We start from the raw sequence: 5,764 nt of genomic DNA, 5'->3' as shown, positions 1-5,764 counted from the left end.
GTCAGAAAACTGTGGCTCATCAATCAAATCCTGCCCATGGGCTGTTTTTGTGAATAACATTTTATTGGAACACACTTGTGTTCATTCATTTTCACATCTTATATGGTTACTTTTGTGTCACGATGGTAGAGTTGAGTAGTTGAATTGTTGCAGTAGAGATCACATGGCCCACAAAACCAAAAAGATGTGCTATTTGGTCTTTTACAGAAAAACTTTGCTGACTCTGGCTCCAGTAGGCTAGCCCCATATGTTATGGCCATGGCAGAGTAAGAAAGGAAAAGGAACCATCTAAGCACCTTCTGAAGATTCTGCATTTATCACACCCACTAAGATTCTATTGGCCAAAGGAAGGCATATTTCTGACTGCAGGATTAAAGTGCTAGGAACTAGACAACCTCATTAGTGAGAACTGCAAAGTCACATGGCACATGGACATGGATGCAGGGAGAGATGAAGAATTTAGGCTATTCTTGTGAACTATGGCACCTGCTCCTTTATATAGTTGTTATGAGGTTTAATTCAGACACGTGTAAAGCATCTACAACGTTATGCAATTAAAACAGCATTCATTCTAGTGCGTTATAATTTTATCAGATTAGTGGTAATATGTTATATCATCAGTATGACAGCAAGAGTTATAACTAAATTTAAAAAATGCCACACTGGGTGTGTGAACTTGGCCTTCCCCCTCTCATTTGCAATGTGCTGCCTTAGGGAGACAGATGGGACAAGGAACAAATATTTGGATAGCCTTAGTGCCTCTGTAATCAAGTTGGTTCCCAAACTGTGCCCAGTCTGTTCTTTTGAAATAATCATCTGCACCCTGCTCCCAACCAAGTGTTTCATAAAAATTAATCAATTTCTGACTATTGGCATATTGAATGTAAAACAGACAACATTATTACTGGCCCAAATGTAAAAGTTTTGTTAGTGTTTGCTGAAACAGTTGTATATATTATCTTTCTAAGGGTTGTATTAATCATGAAAATAAGGGATTTGCTAAATCATTGAGCTACTAAATCTATAAACTTGATAACTAGTAGAATGTAATTTACTTTTCTTTATAACTCATCTTTCATGGCAACATAGTTGGAGTTGAGAACTAAGAATTGGTCTAATGGTAGCTTTGCCACTAACTGACATGAGACACACAGGCAAACCACCAACTTTTGCTCTCTCCTTTTCATTATGTTTAAAGTAGACTGAACTAGAAAAATATTTGAACTATCCTCTGATTCTAAAAATTCTATTTGTTCTGGAGGCAGGTGTAAGTCTCCTCTTTTCCAGTGATAAAATATGAGTAACAAGATGTGTGGATATTTATAGTACAAAGATTGTAGCTTCTATTAATGAGTTCAAAGCTAAAGTTGTGAGTTTAATAGCATTTTGTGGCTAATGTCTTAGAATAATAGTTTTGAAATTAATTTTCTCTGAATCACCAATATGATATCACCAAAAACAAATGGTTATTTGTTAATTGTCAAAAAAATTAAATGCATTCAGTTACCCCTATTTTAAGATGTCCTTCTGTTAACCCTTTGCACTCGCTTGCTTTTTTCTCGATTCCTTTATTCTAATGCTAACCATGTCGAGTCACACTCGACATCTGAGTGCAAAAGGTTAAATTTTCTTTAGACATGGAGCATGCTCTCACTTGAGTAGGCCAGTCACTTGTAGTCATGATTGTTTGTGGGCCAAACAACTGGAATGCCCAGAAGTAAGTGAAATAGGATTCCTTGTTCTTTTTCACTGTGGACTCCCAGAATCTTGATTTTTAAGAGTTAGTTAGGTTTTACCTAACCCAAATGTCTATACATAAAATAACAGAAAATATTTTATTCATTGCTTCATAAAAGAAATATTTACAAAGGGCTTCCTCTATGCCAGCTTCTTGATATACATCAATGAATAGACAAATGAATCCCTACCTTGCAGTTTGTATTTTAGTGAGGAGTCTTTAAGTTAGGGCTTGTAAAGAACGTAGAAAGATTTTTGAACTGACTGAGCCCATACCAACATGTAATTATCTAGGCCAGAGGTCAGTGCACTGTGGCCTTTGGGCCAGATCTGGCCTGCTACCTATTTTTGTTTGGCCCACAAGCTAAAAGAGGTTCTTACTAATGTACATCCTGTCTAATAAAGAGGGAATATGCTAATTGACCCTCACACCATCACAAAAGTTGGTGGCTCCCATAGCCAATAAGGAGGGAATATGCTAATTGACTGCCACGACCTCAAAGATGGCAGTGCCCACAGCCAATAAGGAGGGAATATGCTAATTTACTGTCACGCCCTCAAAGATGGCAATGCCCATAGCCACAAGATGGCGGTGCCCAGTCCCCTCAGCCTCGCTGGGGTGGCAGGAGCGCGGCAAGGCCTGGCCTTGCCGTCTGCCTGCCTCCGGAGTCCCCCAGTCCCCTCAGCCCCCCAGCGGGGCAGGTCAGGCTGAGGGAACCCCCCTCCAGTGCATGAATTTTCATGTACCAGGCCTCTAGCTTGCAATTTTTTGATGATTGGGAACACTAACCTTGAAGCTCAATTAAGCAACATTATCCTTTGAATAAAATTCCTTTCTTCTCACTAGTAGATCTGAATTACAAAAGCAAAATTGTGCTCTATCATTATTGTTATCTTTTGAATTTCATCAATAAAAATGTGGAGATTTGTTTTTTTCCTCTTATTATATAAGTACCTATATAACATACTTGATTTTGTGCCTTAGCTCACAAAGTCTAAACATTTGCTATCTGAACTTTTACAAAAAGTTTGTCAATCCCTGAGATGTATAATAAAGTTAAAGGGGACAAATAAATACAGAAACTTGTCTAGTTTGTTTTTACTAAATAACTTGCTAGAATTTAATTGAAGTGACCAAGAAAACCACTTTGTTTCAACATTGATCCTCTTGCATTTATCTCAGATTATCTATTGTTGTTTCAAATTATTATGGTATGGTATATGCTGGAATATTTGCTAATCTTTTAATTGTTTGCTCAATGGTTAGGTGTAAATTAAGATATTGCTAATAGACATCTATGAAAACACAGCTGCTTGATTCTCTCTATACTCTACCTGGCAGCAGAGTTTTCTCCCTGAGATCAGCAGTCTTGATGTTACGATGATGGATATTGAAGTTTTAAAGCCTCTTTTGCTGGAATAGTCTCTTTTGCTTGGAGCAGATATATAGAAATCATGACACTTCCAGTGTAACACTATTAAATCACTCACTTCTCAGAAATGGTAGTTAAAACCATTAATTTTTAATCACGTCATACACAAAGCCAAGTAGTACACTAACAGAAAGCAGAATAATCTATGGCCAAATGAAACTGAATGAAAAACTCGGAAACAGCTGATGAGGTCTAATTTAACATCTTTGTTTTTTCCTGGGACATTTATGCTCATGGTTGTGATTTTATATTGCATGCATATAATATAGTTATGGTTATTGCCTTTAAAATTGCTTCTGGTTTCTTTGATGGATTTAAATTTATTACTATTTTATGGAGAAATAGTATATGGTTCCCCTAGGAAAATCATGACTTCTCATTGCTCTGCCCCACAAACAAATTTTAAATCTACTAATTCAAAACCCTTTATCAAAAACAAAACAATAATGATTATATTTGAATTCTAAGTCTGACTTTTAAAATACTTTTCAAAATATGAACTAGAAAATTTACATAGATCCCCATTTTTAGGAATTTATCCCAAAATTACACCACTCAAAAATATAAAAATACTTGTGATCAAGGCTATTCATAGGAGCACCATTCATAATGACAAAATCCTGCAAACAATTTAAATATTCGCCAATAGGGAATAGTTGAATAAATTATAATGTGTTCATATAATGGATTATTATGCAGCTGTATAAAAGAATTTTAAAAGTCTCTATATTTTGGTGTTGTGTAATTTTCCAAATATAGGAATATATATACACATGTGTGTGTTTACATATGAATGTGTGTATATTTGCGCTTCTATTTTAAAAATCAGTAAAAGGACAAACCACAGAGTTAAAAAAGAAATACTGAACTATAAGAAGAAGGAAGGAATAGAGTGGGAGAGAGAGAGATACAGACTATTTTTTTGATACCTTGTTTGGAATATGTAACTTTGGAAATGTAAGTATTTTACATAATAATTTAAAATAATTAAATACAAAGAGCAAATACCAAACATTGAAAGTAAAGAAAATGAAACCTCAATGTGCAGACTGTTGATGGCATAACCTCCCACAGAAGAACTATCACAAGTGTCTTTAAAGCATAGAGTTTGATTCTACATCCCTAATGGGGACAAAAGAACTTAAAAAAAAACACACTTTTCAGTCATTAAAAAATCAGTGGTAGTGTTGATAATACTCTAAGACCATTGTATATGTAGTATGGGATAAAGCAAATGAGTGATTATATTGGTGGCATTGTAAACTACTATTTGGGGCATGGCAGGAGAGAAACAGAAATGACATTAGTTAAAGTAAAAACCATATCTTTCCTAATTTGAATTATAAGTATTAGCTTGAACTTATGATGAGTCTTATTTAAACAAAACAAAACAAAAATAACCATATTTTCTATTTATGTACGTCCACTAAAAAGAACTAGGAGCCAGATACAAAAAAATGTAAGATGAACCTTGTACCTAACTTGTCATAAGGACTCTGGGGCCAAAATGAATAAACTTTTGTATCAAAAACAGAATGAATTGGGTATCAGTAAGTATAGTAGTTGCAATAAATTGTAAGACATCAAATATATTTAAATCCAGGAGTTTATAAAATATATACATGTACATATACTAGTATGTATGTACATATACTAGTATGTATGTACATATACTAGTATGTATGGACGATCATATATATAATCTTCTTTGAAGAATGTTAGGGATCTTTTTGAAAACTTAGAAGAGAAACAACCAAGCTTTTATTTTGCCTCTCCTATACAAACTGTATGTCAGCACAACCAATCATTGTTGAGGAAGAATGGTCTCTTTGTAAAAGTATTTCAGCTAAAATCGAAGTAATGATTTATCTTTTCAATACTTAATAAATTAATAGATCTTAGCAAAGAGCAACAATGGCTGTTAACATCACAGAAAGAAGATAAACAGGGATTACTTATTCCTGATGGTGGTATACAACACCACCTATGAAGTTGTCTAGATAGAAAAGCCAACATGAATCTGTATACATCTCTAATTTTGAATACAAATTTATAGAAAATAAATCATGAAGATGAAGTGAGAAGAATCCAGACAAAAGAAAACTATAGTGAAAAACAGAGTAAAAGAGAAAAAGACAGAGGCAGACACAGACAGTGGGAGAACCTATAGACTAAAAGAAATTTGAGAGATTTATTCATTTCTCAATGTATGGATGCCATTTGGATTCTAATTCAAAAAACAGTAAAAGCAAAGTGAAAAGTGGTAAACAATTGGAGGAAATGCCAAGATGATAGAATATTTGCTATTAAATGTTTTCAACATTTTCAGGTGTGATAATGTTATTGAACATGCAAAAAGAGTATCTTTTAGACACATCTCTGAAATGTTTACAGATGATGTGATGTCTGAGATAACTGCAAAATTCAGGGATGGGATAGTGAGAGACAAAAAGTTGTCAGTACAAAGGAAACAAGGTTGGTCATGAGTTGTGAGTTGCTAAAGCTAAGTGATGGTACAACAGAGCATTGTTATACTGTTCTCTTTACTATTATTTATGTAATACTAGAGGCCTGGTGCACAAAATTCGTGCACA

This window comes from Eptesicus fuscus, chromosome 7, assembly GCF_027574615.1.
Source record: "Eptesicus fuscus isolate TK198812 chromosome 7, DD_ASM_mEF_20220401, whole genome shotgun sequence".
In the NCBI taxonomy this organism is placed as follows: Eukaryota; Metazoa; Chordata; class Mammalia; order Chiroptera; family Vespertilionidae; genus Eptesicus; species Eptesicus fuscus.
Note: the sequence above shows the minus strand (reverse complement) of the source record.